The 19,393-nt window shown below is 50.9% G+C and overlaps 1 protein-coding gene across 2 annotated transcripts in view; it reads left to right on the top strand.

Moving 5' to 3' along the window:
- The window catches only part of TPK1 (thiamin pyrophosphokinase 1), a 754,585-nt gene that overhangs the window by 33,392 nt on the left and 701,800 nt on the right, over nucleotides 1–19,393 (top strand). The window contains exon 1 of one of the 2 annotated variants that reach the window (XM_075316611.1): nucleotides 17,184–17,257. The exons of the other annotated variant lie outside the window; for it this stretch is intronic. The gene's annotated coding sequence lies outside the window, so the exon portion shown is untranslated. Of the gene's footprint in view, nucleotides 1–17,183; nucleotides 17,258–19,393 lie in introns of those variants that run through there. 2 annotated transcript variants of the gene reach the window in all.

The following is a 19,393-nucleotide window of genomic DNA, read 5'->3' as shown; positions in this document are numbered from 1 at the left end:
GTTAAGAGTTCATCTTTGATCCTGATGAGATTCTATATAGTTCTAATCTCAGCTGCTACACTTTGCTGACACTGCCTTTCATTATTTAAACTCACTCCTTACTCTCCCATGTGCCAGTTATAGTTCTTCTATGCTTACCTCCCAGGAGAAGTTTTACTTGCGGAACTGTAGAGTTCCATTTGTTGTTTTATACCCGCTTGTTTGTCTCTCTTCCAGTGTTGTCTTAGGACAGTAGTAGGAATAGCCTCATGGTCCAGCTCACTAGGAAGGGTCATCCAGGGTTTAGACACGTAATAACATACAAGGGAAGGACTCGTCTAGGGATAATAGGGAGTGCAGGGTTCAGTTTCAGGTGAGTGTCACCCTTTTCCCTCTCCCTATCATCAGGGACTCCTTTTTCCCTGGTTTGTCTCCTTTTTTTGCACTACACACCAGGCGTCTTGTTGCAGTGCTATGACATTATAACTGGCCCATTTTTTCAAGGATTCCATTATGGATCCAGTCGCGACTCTTGCAAAACAAATGCAGAGTCTTCCTCTGGAAGCACAGTCCCACGTGCTCTCTCCCCCGTACCTCCCCCATTTGTCATTGTTTCACCTGTCTGCATGAAGCACGATTAAAGTTTTCTTTCACCGCCGAGTGCTGCAAATCTTTTATTGTTGGATAGGCTTCATTCTTCAGATGTCCATCATGGGTTTACTAACAAAATAAAAAAGAAATAATATCTATTAAATGTAATTAGGGTTAGGGAACCTTTTTAACCCCTTAACGACCGCGGGCAGTAAAGTTACGTCCTAGTGGTCATAGTTTTAATACCCAGCGGCTGCCGCGGGCTGCCAGTGGGGATCCGCACACATGCCAGCTGATTTGTACATGTGACATGTGACATGTGTGCCTTGCAGGCATGAGTGGAATCGCTATCCACCCATATCTGTTAACCCCTTAAATGGCGCTGTCAAAATGTGACAGCGCCGTTTTAATGGCAATCGCGCTAAAGCTTTACTCACCGGCCACCAACGGAAGTCACGTGACGTGATCACATGGATCTGATGGTTGTCATGGTAGCACAGGGTGATGTGATGACTCTTGTAGCTCAAATGACTCAGGTCCTGTAAGAATCAGCCGAGTACTGCCGGATACAGGAGATAATCATTTCTGCCAATCTGAGCATTAAGTTCAACATTTCAACTAATAACCACCCTAGCAACCCCATAAGAACACAAGACAATAAATGTTGTCATGGGGATTTTAGAACACTAGGATTGTGTATAATAGTTCATATTTTAATGTTTGGTGAAAAAATAGACTTTAGTATGAAGCATATTGTCACGCTCCCCGGGTCCTTGGCTCCCCTCCCCAGGTCCTCCGCTCCGCTCCCCGGGTCCTCAGCCCCGCTCCCCGGCTCACCTGCCACGCTCCCCGGGTCCTTGGCTCCGGTGCCCGTCCTTCCCAGGCCCCCTGGTCTCCGATCGCGGCGCCCGACGGCCTCCCAGGCCCTGGCCGGCTCCCCTGCGTCCTCTTCTCAGCCTCCTTCCCTGGCTTCTGGCACCCGGGCTGCGCGCATGCGCATTAGGGCGCGCGCGCGCGGTCACTGACCCTTTCTTAAAGGGCCAGCGTCCATTAACAGGAAATGAGGCTAAACAGGTACAGGGTATAAAGGGGTGTATTGTCCAAGAGGGCGGGGCCTGATCTTCGTGTTTTCCAAGCTAGGAGTCAGGTCTCCTTGTGTCGTCTTGCCATACTCACGTATCTCTCTTCTAGAGCTGATCCTGCCTCGCCATCCGGTCCTGCTGAATCCCGAACCCCGCACGCTGTCCGTCTGCCCTCTGACAGTCCGTACCATCTCGGATCCCTGCGGTGACCCGTCATCTCGCTCCAAAGGTTCCGGACCCCGCCTGACATCACCTCGGCTTCCGAACCTGAGCTACGTCACCCGGACTACCATCTGTGACTCCGCGGTCCCAGGGACTCCTTCGTTACACTCACTGGCACGGACTGTTCTACTGCCCATAGTGCTTCAGCTACCGGACTCCTTACCACCATCTTAGAGTTCGGCCCAGTGGATCCACCTCCTGGGTCTGCCCGACCGCCTGGCCCTGACAGTAAGATCAGGCCATGGATCCCGCTGCAGCACTAGCAGCCTTGCAAGAGGAACTCCAACGCCAACGTGAAGTCCAGACCCGCATGCTGAACTTTATGACTTCCGTGGACACCCGCCTGACCACGCTACAAGCGGCAGTCACGTCTTCGACATCCCAAGCCACCACTAGTCAAGCCACGTCCCCCGCTCCCGTGGCTGCTTCTTCGGATGCTTCCAGACTGCGTTTGGCCTCACCACCCCGGTACGCCGGAGATCCCAAGTCATGCAGGGGGTTTATAAACCAATGCTCCCTCCATTTCACGCAGCTGCCACATCTGTTTGCCTCCGACCAAGCCAAGGTCGCCTTCATCATGTCTCACCTGGAGGGCGAGGCACTGGCGTGGATGAACCCGTTGTGGGAGAAGGAGGACCCTATGACCAAGGATCTTCAAGAGTTCCTGCAGGCCTTTCGCAGCACCTTTGACGAGCCGGGACGCGCCTCTGCGTCTGCTTCATCCCTCCTCCGCTTACGTCAAGGAACACTGACGGTGGGCCAATACGCCATCCGTTTCCGCACTTTGGCTTCAGAACTCGGGTGGAATAATGAGGCTCTAACAGCCGCCTTCTGGGAAGGACTCTCGAGTCGCATCAAAGATGAGTTGGCGGGTCGTGACGTGCCCTCCACCCTAGATGCCCTGATTGCCCTAGCAACTCGAGTGGACATACGTTTTCAGGAGCGCTCCAAAGAGCTGTCTCGTGAGAGACGTCCGGTACGGCATTCCTCTCCTCCACAGAAGCCCTCCGTATCTCAGTCATCAACAGCTGGGATTCCCGTCCACGAGCCCATGCAGATCGACCGAGTACGACAGTCTGAACAACGTCGAGCAGAGCGGCTCGCCAAGGGTCTCTGCTTTTACTGCGGAGAGGACACACACCTCCTACGCTCCTGTCCGGAAAGGCCGGGAAACTCCAAAGCCTAGGGTTGGTAGGAGAGGCCACCCTAGGTGCTGGGACTCTCTCAGACCCGGTTATGTGGACTGTGCAAGTGTCAACGGGAGAGACGCGCTTCACGGCTGAGGCATACCTCGACTCTGGAGCAGCAGGCAATTTCATCCAGCAGGCCACGGTGGACAAGTACCAGCTGCCTGTTACTCCACTCGAGAAGCCCCTAGTGATTGCCTCTGTGGATGGGAGACCCCTCTCTGATACCATCTCCTGGGTCACCAGTCCGGTCGAACTGCGTATCGGTGCCCTGCACACCGAGAACATCGCTCTCTACGTCCTTCCACACATGTCCCATCAAATCCTGCTGGGACTTCCCTGGTTGCGGACACACGAACCATCAGTCAGCTGGGGTACTGGCGAAATCACCCGATGGGGTCCTGCTTGTCATGAGAAGTGTCTGAAGTCCATACAACCCATCCGACGACCTCCGGTTCCAGAGAACCTGCCGGAACTGCCTTCGGCCTATTGGTCCTTCGCAGACGTTTTTGACAAGAAGGAGTCTGAGGTACTTCCGCCACACCGTCCCTACGATTGTGCCATCGACCTGCTCCCAGGAACAACACCGCCTCGAGGACGGATATATCCGTTGTCTCCAGCCGAAACCAGGGCCATGTCCACCTACATCACAGAAAGCCTGGCAAAGGGATTCATCCGGAGATCCTCCTCTCCTGCGGGAGCAGGCTTCTTCTTCGTTAAGAAGAAAGAGGGTGACCTACGCCCATGCATCGACTACCGGGGTCTGAATCAGATCACCGTAAAAAACAAGTACCCTCTGCCGCTCATCCCCGAATTGTTCGACCGGCTCAGAGGAGCCCGTGTGTTCACCAAGCTGGATCTTTGGGGTGCCTACAACCTAGTTCGTATCCGCTCTGGGGACGAATGGAAGACCGCGTTTAATACTCGCGATGGGCATTATGAATACTGCGTGATGCCCTTCGGCCTGTGTAACGCACCAGCAGTCTTCCAAGAATTGGTGAACGACATATTCCGGGACCTCCTCTACATCTGTGTAGTAGTTTATCTGGATGACATCCTTATCTTCTCTCCGGACCTCCAGACCCACAGAGAGAACGTACAGCTGGTTTTACAAAGACTGAGAGAGAATCGTCTCTACGCCAAATATGAGAAGTGTGTCTTTGAGCAGTCTTCTCTCCCTTTCCTGGGATACATCATCTCGGGCACTGGACTGCAGATGGATCCAAAGAAGGTCTCCTCCATACTCAACTGGCCTCCCCCTTCTGGACTGAAGGCAATCCAACGGTTCCTGGGATTCGCCAACTACTACCGCCAGTTTATCCCTCACTTCTCTGCCCTGACTGCTCCTCTCTCCGCTTTGACCAAAAAGGAGGCTAATCCAAAGGACTGGTCACCTGCGGCCGACGCCGCGTTTTGCTCACTGAAGCGAGCATTTGCCTCCGCTCCTGTACTCCACCGTCCGGAGTTAAACCGCCAGTTCACCTTGGAGGTGGATGCCTCCTCCTCGGGAGCCGGAGCAGTGCTCATGCAGAAGTCCTCCTCCGGCAAGATGGTGACGTGCGGTTTCTTCTCCAAGAGCTTCTCAGCGCCTGAACGTAATTACACCATCGGGGACCGAGAACTATTGGCGGTCAAACTGGCTCTGGAGGAGTGGCGCTACCTCCTGGAAGGAGCAGTGTACCCCGTGATTATCTACACGGACCACAAGAACCTGGAATACCTGCGGTCCGCTCAGCGACTGAACCCACGGCAAGCCAGGTGGTCCCTATTCTTTGCCAGGTTTGACTTCCAGCTCCATTTCCGACCCGCGGACAAGAACGTACGCGCTGATGCTTTGTCTAGGTCTTTCATGCCCATGGAGCAGGAGGAAGAGACTACCCAACCCATCATCTCTCCTAGCAAGATCATTTCGGTGGCCCCTGTCACCCTGGCCCAGATACCGCCCGGAAAGACCTATGTCTCTGAGACAGACAGGCAAAAAGTGTTACACTGGGGTCATGCCTCAAAAACAGCCGGTCATGCAGGCCAGAAGAGAACATGGGGTGCGATTGTACGCCATTACTGGTGGCCATCCCTTCGCACGGACGTCGCTGCTTTTGTCTCTGCCTGCTCCTCTTGTGCCAGAAACAAGACGCCCAAACACCTGCCCTATGGCCGTCTTCTGCCTCTGCCTATACCCTCAGTTCCGTGGCAACACATAGCGATGGATTTTATTACGGACTTGCCATTATCCTATGGACACACAGTCATATGGGTCGTGGTGGACCGGTTCTCCAAAATGGCTCACTTCATCCCCATGGCTGGACTGCCCTCTGCTCAGGAACTCGCGGAAGCCTATATCCATCACATCTTTCGCTTGCATGGCTTTCCATCCCACATCGTGTCCGACAGAGGAACTCAGTTCACCTCCCGCTTCTGGAGGGCGCTCTGCAAACATCTGGGAGTAACTCTGGACTTTTCTTCCGCATACCATCCTCAGTCTAATGGCCAAGTGGAGAGGGTCAATCAAATCTTGACATCCTTCTTACGTCACTATGTCAACACCCATCACGACGACTGGTCCACGCTTCTGCCTTGGGCTGAATTCTCACATAACCACCACATCAGTGAGTCGTCCTCCAAATCTCCCTTCCATGTCGTTTACGGACTTCAGCCCTCCGTTCCATTGCCTATATCCCCTTCTTCGGATGTCCCTGCGGCTGATACTGTAGCCCGTGACTTCGCTACCATTTGGGACTCTGTCAAGGCGTCCCTTGGACGCGCTTCCCAGCGGATGAAGAAACACGCTGACAAGAGGCGTCTGGACCCTCCGTGTTTCTCTCCTGGTGACCTGGTCTGGCTTGCTTCCCAGTACATCCGATTGAAGATACCTTCCTACAAGCTGGGCCCTCGCTACATCGGGCCGTTTAAGGTCCTCTGCAAGATCAATGAGGTCTCCTACAAGCTACAGCTCCCGGCCACGATGAGGATACCCAACTCATTCCACGTCTCCCTGCTCAAGCCGGTTGTCCTTGGTCCCTTCTCCGCTGCTGCCAGTCCGGCTCCTCCACCTATTGCCGATGACGACATCTATGCGGTAAGGGATATCGTAGCCATGAAGACTGTTCGAGGCCGACAGTTCTTCCTGGTGGACTGGGAGGGGTATGGTCCTGAGGATAGGTCCTGGGAGCCCAGGGAGAACGTGGGCACTCCTCTGATCCGTGCCTTCATGTCCCGGTTGCGGGGAGGGGGGCGTGGGGGGGGGGGGTACTGTCACGCTCCCCGGGTCCTTGGCTCCCCTCCCCGGGTCCTCCGCTCCGCTCCCCGGGTCCTCAGCCCCGCTCCCCGGCTCACCTGCCACGCTCCCCGGGTCCTTGGCTCCGGTGCCCGTCCTTCCCAGGCCCCCTGGTCTCCGATCGCGGCGCCCGACGGCCTCCCAGGCCCTGGCCGGCTCCCCTGCGTCCTCTTCTCAGCCTCCTTCCCTGGCTTCTGGCACCCGGGCTGCGCGCATGCGCATTAGGGCGCGCGCGCGGTCACTGACCCTTTCTTAAAGGGCCAGCGTCCATTAACAGGAAATGAGGCTAAACAGGTACAGGGTATAAAGGGGTGTATTGTCCAAGAGGGCGGGGCCTGATCTTCGTGTTTTCCAAGCTAGGAGTCAGGTCTCCTTGTGTCGTCTTGCCATACTCACGTATCTCTCTTCTAGAGCTGATCCTGCCTCGCCATCCGGTCCTGCTGAATCCCGAACCCCGCACGCTGTCCGTCTGCCCTCTGACAGTCCGTACCATCTCAGATCCCTGCGGTGACCCGTCATCTCGCTCCAAAGGTTCCGGACCCCGCCTGACATCACCTCGGCTTCCGAACCTGAGCTACGTCACCCGGACTACCATCTGTGACTCCGCGGTCCCAGGGACTCCTTCGTTACACTCACTGGCACGGACTGTTCTACTGCCCATAGTGCTTCAGCTACCGGACTCCTTACCACCATCTTAGAGTTCGGCCCAGTGGATCCACCTCCTGGGTCTGCCCGACCGCCTGGCCCTGACACATATAGAAGCTCTTTGTTAAATATTACATTTAAGAGGATTATCATATGAAAACGTTCTTCTTACTGACTCTCCAATTTGTAAAGCCTATTTTATTAAACATTCGTAGGTAGCTTAATTAATATAAGGAGTCCGAGTCTAAGTGGTTACTTTCCCTGGAGGACCAATCCTGTATGACCCAGAAGCTTGGACGTTTATGTCTCTGTGTGTGCGGTGGAGCCTAGAATGTATGGACTCTTGGTGGCACATAGGTATGAATACATATATGTGTATGTATGTGCTCTGTATACATGTGTGTGGGATATATGTGTGTATACATGTGTGTGCGCTTGTATACATGTGTGTGTGCTGTGTGTATATGTGTGTGTGTGTGCGCGCGCACTCTGTGTATACATATGTGTTTGTGCTGGGTGTATACATGTGCTTGCTATGTGTATATATACATGTGTGTGTATCATAAAGTATTTGTGTCACATACTGTGTGTGTGTGTGTGTGTAACATCCACATTTAATCCCGGTAGCACAGATGAGAGGTCATAGGTGTAAACAGGTGGGCAGTCGCCCAACGAAGAGTAAAATTCTGCTCATTCATCGGGTGATTGGATTGTTTATGGTGGAACAAAAGTCATTGTTCTCAGCAGCACATCGCAAAATGCAAACTGCAGAAGTGCTGCTGATAACGTGATACTGTAGGGGACAGATTGATCTATTAGTCATTGTTCTGTGTTCACCAGTCTTTCTCATTCTGTGTAAATGTCAGCTTTCATGTTGATCCAATAAAACAGTCGCCTGATGGTGGCCTCTGTCTTCTGGACCCCAAAGTGACCAGACTGGTTGTGATACATATCCAGAACCATTTTAGCATCCCTTCTGGGAACCACCACTTTGAAGATTCTTTCATAAGCGACTATATCCTAGGTTCTTCGATACAATAAGCCATGATATAGGAAGAGCCACTTTCTCTGTCGCCAGAAGCGTCCCAGCTCCACATCAGCTCCCTTCCTTCGGATTCTTTCTGGCACTTGTCCACTGAAAAAGTAATCCAGAAGTTCTCCAATGACTCTGTTCTCAGCCTAGAGATTATGCCAGAGCTCTTTATCAGCAGGAGGCAGGAGATCACCTTGCTTGGAAGCATCAATAGTCCTAGGAATCTGCTGTCTGATCTGTAGGTCCTCTTGCTGGGCAAATCAGGTATAAAAAGCGGGCAACTTTACATCTTCCCACTTATCCAGGGATTTGATTTCCATCCGAGCAGGTTGCCTGGACAAGGCATCAGGATTATCATTAACCTTGCCTGTCCAGTATCTTATAATGAAGTTTAAGTTGGCCAAACGGGAGGCCAATCTCTGCTCCAAAGCTACCAGATGGGCTTAATTTAGATGTGCCAACAGATTGTTCTTTCTCTGTCCTACCTGGTTCCTGTTGGTGCAACCCCTATTCCAAGGCACATCTGTATCAGTGTCGTAACTACAGTCTGATGGGCCCTCGTGCAGAGTTTCAGCCTGCCCCCCCCCCCCCCCCCCCTTGTCAGATGTTTGGGCCATTGTAGCATTCTAAATCCTATAAAGACATACAAGTTGCCTCCCCTCCCCATTTTATTGTGTAGTAATCCCCCATCCTGCAACACTTTCTTGTAAATATGTCCACATCATGGCCCCATCCTGGTGTATCATGGCTATATCCTGGTATATATGTCCACTATCATGGCCCCATCCAGGAATATATATCCCCATCATGACGCCATCATAGTATATCTTCCCATCATAGCCCCATCCTGGTGTATGTCCCTCGTCATGCCTATATCCTGGTATATATGGTCCCATCCTGGTATATGTCCCCATCATGGCCCAATCCTGGTGTATGACCTCGATCATGGATATAGCCTGGTATATATGGCCCCACCCTGGTACATATGTCCCCATCATTGTCCATCCTAGTATATATGGCACCATCATGGCCTATCTTGGTATATATGGCCTCATCATGGTCCCATCCATAGCCCGCCATCCTGGTATATAGCATGCCATCATGGTATATAGCCCCTCATCCTGGTATATAGCCTCCATCCTGGTATATAGACACCTATCCATCCTGGTATATAGCCCCCTCATCCTGGTATATAGTCCCCATTATGCTATATAGCCTACTACCGCACCGCACACAGTAAAACAAATAAATGACTGTACTATGTGGTCACTTTCATAATGAGGCATATGGAATTGTGTATAGAGAGCTAGGATGGATGTATAGATAGATAGAAAGATGTACAGACAGACAGGATGAATGGATAGATAGGATGTACAGATACACAGACAGAAAGAATGCACAGACAAACAGATAGTATAGACAGACAGTATAGACAAGCAGACAGTATAGACAGAGAGACAGTATACACAGACAGTATTCACAGACAGATAGTATAGTGTAGACAGACAGCATACACAGACAGCATACACAGACAGACAGTATAGACAGACAGACAGTATACACAGACAAACAGCTACATATTGCACACTATACAGGACAAACATATCTTATACATAACACATATAGACAGCACATAACACATGATTGACATTACACTTGTCGCGGGCAGGGGGGGGGTGACTGACCACGTCAGGGAAGGCTGCCCGAGGCGCTCCGATCCGGGATCGTGGCTGGGGCTTGAGTGGCAGCTGGATCTGGGGCTCGTGCAGCGGCCCGTCGCCCACAACAATAAAAAGGGTTATTTACAGGGGAAGAGTTTGTCAGTGACGCCACCCGTGGGTTGCGGTGAGGGTTGGTGACACCGCCACTACCTTGGTCTGATGGAGCTGGGCAGCAAGGTGGAATCCCCCCCACGGGTAGGGGAGGTGTAGTCCCAGGGCCCTGAGGATGGTGAGGAGTTGCAAGGAGCAGTCATTATAAATGGACTGGATGGTACCGGTGTACTCACTGTGGTAATAAATCACACAAAGTCCATGTGATAAATCAAGGCCGGATGCCGGGAGCCTCTGGAGGGGTGTGCTTGGTCCCGCACATGGGTGGACAGGGCAGGGGCCCTTCCTCCTGCACTTGTAGTTTCTTGCGTGTTGACTTAACCCTCATAAAATGGGAGAAATCCGTTCCCCTGAGCTTTGTATACAGTTGGAGCCGTTGCCCGCAAAATCTGACCCTTGGGATCTCTGTGGGTTATGGCGAACACCCTATCTCCCGCATTGGGCTTCCGTTTCGCTCTCTAGGCTACTTGTGGGACAAAGTCTGGAACCTTGTCCCCTGCTGGCTAATCGACAAGGGTCTTGAAGCAGGCCTCGCCCTGGGGTCCAGGCACCCCGACTGTGCACGGCCTCCAGACCGGATTCCCGCTGTCGGCACCGGCGGGCTACAACCCTGCTCCGGTCCACTTTAGGTCTCCCACGACCCGATCTTCGTTGCCTGTGGTCCTGCTCTGCCGTCTGCCACCTAGTCAGCTCAGGTAGTCCGGTGGTACAGGGGCTTCAATCCCTAACCACCACTTAACTCCTCTCGCTTCCTCTCTCCAGACTAATCTGCTGTGTTCCCTCTCTTGACACCTCAGGACCCCTAGGTGGGCGCTCCCATCCGCCTGGTCCCGCCCACTGGTGTGTTCCTATTGTCGCGGGGGGTGACTAGGCTTTTGTGGCTGGTGTTACCTATGTGTGGGGTGTTGGTGAAATCCCAAGGAAAAGTTTATTCCTGCACCCAGGAGGGGGTACAGTCATCTGTGACCACCTGGTTTTGCCAGGGCATCACATACTCACCTCCTTCTTGGCCTCCTGGAGTTGAGAGGGTCTTTCGAAACAGCTTCTCTGGCCGCAGCAGTGCAGGCGCCCTTTCCCCCTTTATCTCTCTGGCCGCAGCAGTGCAGGCGCCCTTCTCTATGTGGTGAAGATGGGAGCAGACAGGACACAAAGGAGGGGAGGGCGCCCTGTGCTGGAGACTGTGCACCGCAGGAGTACCAAATAACAGTGAACTGCTGCTCCATGCGGTGCCCCATCTGCTGTCTGCCAGAAGGGGCCCTGTGCGACTGGTGGCCGTGGTACTCACCTACCCTGCACTCCCCCGGCACCCTCCTGCGACGCTGGGCACTGACCAGCGTGTAAGCGGCGCAGTGCATGACGTTAGTGTGATGCGCGGCCACTTACAGCAGTGGCAGCTGTCAGCGTATTCTCTGCTCCCCATGTCCAGGATCCTGTACATGGGGAGCAATATTCATGGCCTTGATCGGCGGCTGGCACATCGCAGTACAGGGACCCATGGATCTCCATGATGCGATATATTGAACTTGGCTTCGCAGCCTCCGACACACATCTATCTGAATCAGAGGCTGGGACCAGCGAGCCCCCTGCACCACGGGCCCGTTCGCAGTGGCAATTTCTGTGACCGCGGTAGTTACACCCCAGATCTGTATGAGGTATGTAGGAATAAGGCAGACTACACCTTGGTGTGAACAGTTCAAACGCTTTACAGGGTAACACTGAGGGTTTACATCTTCTGAGCATTTAGCTGCGACACTGGATTTCCATACAGGCTTTGGTTGGTTGCCAACTGCACTGGTGCTCTGATATAGAAAATCTATAAGTGTGGTTGGGGCTTGGGACCTATTGTGATGGGCACCGAAAAGATTGTCTGGAGAGGTACAGGACATTAGCAGCTCTTGTCTACTCATCACCTCAAGCCCGGCATGTCTCAACTGCGAACTGTCAAGTCTCCTTGGTTACCATAGTAACCAGGCTATAGATGATATAGGTCAAACATCCTCCAGTACAGTCCCTTGCAAACACATACCACCCCTGCTGTTTTCCAGTGCTATTACAGAGCAACAACTTACATTTAATTTGACAGTGACACCAGGCAATACATCAAACTATAATTATTCTACAGACTCCTATGAATGCACAATATTTTGTAATGGTCCCTTCTGTGTCATTACATAAAGAGGCCACAAACAAGCACAGATGGACAAAATATTGTCAATCGCGCCTTTTTACCAGTCGGAACTCAGTAAATGCAACCTAAATGGTTTAGTGTGATGAGGCAATATGTGAGCATTTAGAGCCCTACTTTAAATTTTTCTGAGGACCCCACTTTGCCTGAAACCGGCCCTGGGTCTGACTTTCATCAATGACATTTTTCATCATCTGGTTGAAATATTTGTGGTGTTATATCTTGATGATATTTTGATTTAGTCGCCTGTAAAGTTTGTAAAATTAGCAGCTTGTTGAGTGACAGCAGCTGATAGCTGGGGTGGGTATTCAGTGATTCCCTCCCCCTGTTACTTATTATAATTCTATTATACAATTGTTTTACTTTGTGACTAAAAGGACCTGTGCTGATGTCATACACATGTGACCAAAAGGGGCGGGGCCTCAGCCAACATAGCTTATACCAGGAAGCAACATTTTTCTGTTGGCTGAGGCCACACCCCTTCTGGTCACATGGATATGACATCAGCACAGGACCTTTTAGTCACAAAAAAAACAATTGTATAATAGAATTAGCATAAGTAACAGGGGGAGGGGATAACTATGAATACCCACCCCAGCTATCAGCTGCTGTCACTCAACAAGCTGCTGATTTTACAAACTTTACTTGCTCGTGTTTCAAAACCTATATGTGTCGACCAGGGAATGGGGTACTCAGTCCAGGGCAGTATATACAATTGGGGATGTCACTGTGGTGGCCATTGCCCGGTCCCGTGCCCTGGCTGCTTTTTGAAAACGGGTTATTTACATGGGAGATAATAGTTAATGTTCATGTGACGCCACCTGCAGTGCGGTCAATAGAATGGAACCGCTGCTGCTTAGTGGAATTACCCCTGGGTTGATGGTGATGCCAGCTATGGTGGTAGGCCCTCCGCAGGCAGGGCTGAGCCAGGGAACATGTGAGATGGGAGCTTTGCATTCTACAATGACGGAGACCACACCTGGGTTATAATGAACAGTCCTTACTCACTTTTAACCCTTGGAAGGCTGGTTCAGGTCCCTGTATTTCCAGTGCCAGATTAATGACTCGGTTGCTCTGTCCTCAGCACTCTCAGTGTAGTTGAGACCCCGAAGCTTGAAAATGTGAGTGTTTCCCAGCTGTGATACAGCAGTTTGTCCGTTCGGCTGGAAGTGTGGTCCCTATGGAGAGGTACAGTACAGACCAAAAGTTTGGACAAACCTCCTCATTCAAAGAGTTTTCTTTATTTTCGTGACTCTAAAAATTGTAGATTCACATTGAAGGCATCAAAACTATGAGTTAAAACATGTGGAATGAAATACTTAAAAAAGTGTGAAACAACTGAAAATATGTGTTATATTCTAGGTTCTTCAGAGTAGTCGCCTTTTGCTTTCATTACTACTTTGCACACTCTTGGCATTCTCTTGATGAGCTTCAAGAGGTAGTCACCGGAAATAGTTTTCCAACAGTATTGAAGGAATTCCCAGAGATGCTTAGCACTTGTTGGCCCTTTTGCCTTCACTCTGCGGTCCAGCTCACCCCAAATCATCTCGATTGGGTTCAGGTCTAGTAACTGTGGAGACCAGGTCATCTGGCGTAGCACCCCATCACTCTCCTTCTTAGTCAAATAGCCCTTACACAGCCTGGAGGTGTGTTTGGGGTCATTGTCCTGTTGAAAAATAAATGATGGTCCAACTAAACGCAAACCGGATGGAATAGCACGCCGCTGCAAGATGCTGTGGTAACCATGCTGGTTCTGTATGCCTTCAATTTTGAATAAATCCCCAACAGTGTCACCAGCAAAGCACCCCCACACCATCACACCTCCTCCTCCATGCTTCACGGTGGGAACCAGCATGTAGAGTCCATCCGTTCACCTTTTCTACAAAGATACGGTGGTTGGATCCAAAGATCGCAAATTTGGACTCATCAGACCAAAGCACAGATTTCCACTGGTCTAATGTCCATTCCTTGTGTTCTTTATCCTAAACAAGTCTCTTCTGCTTGTTGTCTGTCCTTAACAGTGGTTTCCTAGCAGCTACTTTATCATGAAGGCCTGCTGCACAAAGTCTCCTCTTAATAGTTGTGCTAGAGATGAGAAAGTGTGTCCAAACTTTTGGTCTGTACTGTATGTGCCCGAACCCCGATCCTTGCTTTACTGCTGATGCCCCTGGGTCTGTAGGTCAGTGAGGCCTGTGGATGACCCTCACTGTGCAGTATTTGCCAGGCCGTGTGAAACTGTCGCCTGACCTAGGGCCCTGTGCCCCATGTATACCCAGGTTCCAGTGGAGCTCCCTCGAACCGTCCCTGGGGTCTTGACTCTGGTCCAGAGGTCCTTAGGTGCCCCTATGCTGGCAACCTAACTCTCGTGCCCCCGGGTCACTGTTACACAGACCCAGCTAGAGGTACGTCTTCTCTCCTCACTACATTCTCACATACTGCTCCCAATCCACACCCACCAGGCTGTTTCGTTCCCTGGTCAGGCTCTGCCCACTGGGTGGCCCTCCCCTTAATTGACTAGCAGTGCCCCCTAGTGTGGTGTGGGAACTAGGATTTTAGTTGTGTGTAGGTGTTAACGGCACTGGTGTTCCAGGTCCCAGAGGCTAGGCCCTGCATCCTTGTGGGGATGCAGTACCTAGTAGTGCCCTGAGTGGCTCAGGGGTGCTACATACACATCCGAGCTGACCACTAAATGTATGTATAGAATCAGCCTGATAGTGCCAGTATAGCACTGGCTTTAGGTTATATAAGAAAATCCTGGTGATTGCGTGCACTTTAAGTACTCGGTGTTGTCTTCAGATTTCTGGAAAACGTCTGGAAACTTTTTGGCATTCCTTTCGAACTGGGGGGTTACTATCAGAATCCAGTGGGTCGCAGACTAGGCAATAGGCTAGACAATGATGGGGATAAAGTCTTTTTCTTTATAAACAACTTGGGTTCAAGTAATGCAAAATATCACAAAGGGCTTAGCACAAGAAAATATACATACACCCAGCCAGGAGAGACCAAGAGCATTGTGCTGCCCCAGCAAAACTATCCAATATATCAGGAGACTACCGAAACAATTTACCTAATAGAAAACCCAAACAATACTTGGACAAAACCTCTGATCAAAGTAAGAAGTGAAAATCACTGAGCGTGCAGCAGGGTCTGTCGCTGAAACAGGACAATGACTAACAAAATTAACTATATTACTTTCCCCTTCATACACATACACAGTAACAGGCTACCTGGGTGTCAAATGCTTAGTATAACTGCAATCTTTGCATTCAATCAAATTCAGGCCTATATAAATGGCTGCAGCCTGTTGAAACCGGTTTGGCACCAAAACTATGGCATGTGTATACACTTCCTGCTAAAAGAACGCATGTGAATGTGACCCGAGGTCAGGACTTACGGTACCACATGACCAGTCCAGGGGTATTAGATCCACGGACGTTCTGGAAATTCCTAAACGAGTAAAGGGTTCTTTAACGACCAACAGTCAGTCATGCAAAGTCACCTCAACAACAAGATAAGCAGTGGGGTTATGGGCTGGCAACATCCGGGGATGTCCTTTTGGATACAGGTCTCCATCCAGGAGCAATCTTGGCTGTCCCGATGAGGGGTTTACACATCAACGAATTTAGCAGACAGTCTCTATCAATCCTAGCACATCAGCCCAGTGAAATGAGAGCCAGTCACCGCGCGTCTGAACACTGTGGCTTTGCCCTGCTCTCTGCTCTCTTTTACTTTTTTCCACTCAGTCTTTTTCCCAGACTGATCAGAGACCCCTCCTCTGGTTGATGGGAGGAGACACTGCAGGCATCACACCCACACTCACATTCCTGAATTAGGCTTAGACCGCACTTTGCGTTCACCTAATTGCAGTTCTAAACGCACGTTTTGGGCTTAATTGATTTGACCAAAGTTGCCTTTTTCAGAACTTTAGCGCTGAAAACGCATGCGTATTTACCGCTTTTTTGATGCGTTTTCAGCTTTTTACATGCGTTTTCACCTGCGTTTAGACAGATGCATTTTGAACATCAAGACACTGCTTAATAAGGTTTAAACAGTCAAACATAATGAAAAAAGAGAAAAAAAAAGGATCATATCTATATTAATGGGAAAAATAATGAAAATAGATATATTTCATTAAATTATAGTGGTAATATACATTTTATTGCTAAAATAGCAATAAATGCATATTTTTCTTAAATTTAATTGTCGGTCTATGTGTGTGTGTATAGGGACATATCAAATCATTATTTTGATGTCTAAAACGCATGTTTTCTGCACTGAAAAAGCAGGTAAAACGCAGGAATTTGAAGGAATCTTGTTTTTTGCCATTTCTCATTGACTTCAATGTTACCAAAACGCACCCAAAATGGCAAAAACAATTGACATGCTGCTTCTTTGCACGCATGGTTTATGCCACAAAATATGCAAATTAAACGCAGCGTTTAGAAACGCAAAGTGCGGACAGGAAATCCACATTTCCCATAGACTTTGCTGTGAAATCAAAACGCATGCCTTTTGGCATGAAAAAGGTGTTTCTCAAAACAGACCTAAAAAGCAGCTAAAACGCAGGTGAAAACGCAAAGTGCGGTCTTAGCCGTATAGCTTTAATCTCTAATGTTTTGGATAGGGTCAAAATAACTGTAAAAGGCGCTGTTGGGCTGCAACATGGTGATGGGTCCACAGTATCCGATCAGTGGGATGCGACCCCTGCACCAGCCATTTCCTGTACATGTGGTGACCACAGCTGCAATGTGCATTTCCATTAAATGCGTTGTGACCGCTGTCATTTACTGTAGAACAGCTCCTAGACTTTTGAACAACAGGTGTCCTGTAAAGGGGTTATAATTATATTGATGGCCTATTTGGAATATGTCATCAATATAAGATTGGTGCTGCTCTGAACCCTCCAGATGTTGTAAGGCCAGGTTCACATGAGCAAATGTAAAAATCATCTGCATTTTATTTTCATTGTAGTAACACACACATTGTAACATAAAGTAACATAATATAATAATAATAATAATAATAATAATAATAATAATAATAATAATAATAATAATAATATCAACTGCATTTCTAGTCTTATGCTGCAGAGTTGTGAAGAGTGCGCTTTTATTACCAGTTATACGGTCTTACAGAAAATGTGGATGTATTACGGTACCAGGAAGTCCGTGCAATGTGACGGGCTGGTGGAAGCAGAGTGGAGCCGCACATGTTCTGCCGGCTGCAGGTACATGGCACTGCACATACCATTGTGTGTACTAAATAAATGCAGCATTACTGTGAGCTGAGTGGTGAGTGAGCGCGGCTGATGGCTGCTGTGTGAGAGCATATACAGGAACAGTGCTGCAGTGGACAGCGAGGGCAGAGGATGGAGAGGGCTGGGGGCTCTGCTACGTTATATACAATGTGTGCTGCAGGGGACAGCGAGGGCAGAGGATGGAGAGGGCTGGGGGCTCTGCTACGTTATATACAATGTGTGCTGCAGGGGACAGCGAGGGCAGAGGATGGAGAGGGCTGGGGGCTCTGCTACGTTATATACAATGTGTGCTGCAGGGGACAGCGAGGGCAGAGGATGGAGAGGGCTGGGGGCTCTGCTACGTTATATACAATGTGTGCTGCAGGGGGACAGCGAGGGCAGAGGATGGAGAGGGCTGGGGGCTCTGCTACGTTATATACAATGTGTGCTGCAGGGGACAGCGAGGGCAGAGGATGGAGAGGGCTGGGGGCTCTGCTACGTTATATACAATGTGTGCTGCAGGGGACAGCGAGGGCAGAGGATGGAGAGGGCTGGGGGCTCTGCTACGTTATATACAATGTGTGCTGCAGGGGGACAGCGAGGGCAGAGGATGGAGAGGGCTGGGGGCTCTGCTACGTTATATACAATGTGTGCTGCAGGGGACAGCGAGGGCAGAGGATGGAGAGGGCTGGGGGCTCTGCTACTTTATATACAATGTGTGCTGCAGGGGACAGCGAGGGCAGAGGATGGAGAGGGCTGGGGGCTCTGCTACGTTATATACAATGTGTGCTGCAGGGGACAGCGAGGGCAGAGGATGGAGAGGGCTGGGGGCTCTGCTACGTTATATACAGTGTGTGCTGCAGGGGACAGCGAGGGCAGAGGATGGAGAGGGCTGGGGGCTCTGCTACGTTATATACAATGTGTGCTGCAGGGGACAGCGTGGGCAGAGGATGGAGAGGGCTGGGGGCTCTGCTACGTTATATACAATGTGTGCTGCAGGGGACAGCGAGGGCAGAGGATGGAGAGGGCTGGGGGCTCTGCTACGTTATATACAATGTGTGCTGCAGGGGGACAGCGAGGGCAGAGGATGGAGAGGGCTGGGGGCTCTGCTACGTTATATACAATGTGTGCTGCAGGGGACAGCGAGGGCAGAGGATGGAGAGGGCTGGGGGCTCTGCTACGTTATATACAATGTGTGCTGCAGGGGGACAGCGAGGGCAGAGGATGGAGAGGGCTGGGGGCTCTGCTACGTTATATACAATGTGTGCTGCAGGGGGACAGTGAGGGCAGAGGATGGAGAGGGCTGGGGGCTCTGCTACGTTATATACAATGTGTGCTGCAGGGGACAGCGAGGGCAGAGGATGGAGAGGACTGGGCGCTCTGCTACGTTATATACAATGTGTGCCGCAGGGGGACAGTGAGGGCAGAGGATGGAGAGGGCTGGGGGCTCTGCTACGTTATATACAATGTGTGCTGCAGGGGACAGCGAGGGCAGAGGATGGAGAGGACTGGGCGCTCTGCTACGTTATATACAATGTGTGCTGCAGGGGGACAGCGAGGGCAGAGGATGGAGAGGGCTGGGCGCTCTGCTACGTTATGTACAATGTGTGCTGCAAGGGACAGCGAGGGCAGAGGATGGAGAGCGCTGGGGGCTCTGCTACGTTATATACAATGTGTGCTGCAGGGGACAGCGAGGGCAGAGGATGGAGAGGGCTGGGGGCTCTGCTACGTTATATACAATGAGTGCTGCAGGGGGACAGCGAGGGCAGAGGATGGAGAGGGCTGGGCGCTCTGCTACGTTATATACAATGTGTGCTGCAGGGGGACAGCGAGGGCAGAGGATGGAGAGGGCTGGGCGCTCTGCTACGTTATGTACAATGTGTGCTGCAGGGGACAGCGAGGGCAGAGGATGGAGAGGGCTGGGGGCTCTGCTACGTTATATACAATGTGTGCTGCAGGGGGACAGCGAGGGCAGAGGATGGAGAGGGCTGGGGGCTCTGCTACGTTATATACCATGTGTGCTGCAGGGGACAGCGAGGGCAGAGGATGGAGAGGGCTGGGGGCTCTGCTACGTTATATACAATGTGTGCTGCAGGGGGACAGCGAGGGCAGAGGATGGAGAGGATT

This window comes from Anomaloglossus baeobatrachus, chromosome 6 (genome assembly GCF_048569485.1).
Source record: "Anomaloglossus baeobatrachus isolate aAnoBae1 chromosome 6, aAnoBae1.hap1, whole genome shotgun sequence".
In the NCBI taxonomy this organism is placed as follows: Eukaryota; Metazoa; Chordata; class Amphibia; order Anura; family Aromobatidae; genus Anomaloglossus; species Anomaloglossus baeobatrachus.
The sequence above is the reverse complement of the archived record's forward strand: the minus strand, read 5'-3'. Positions and strand labels throughout refer to the sequence as shown.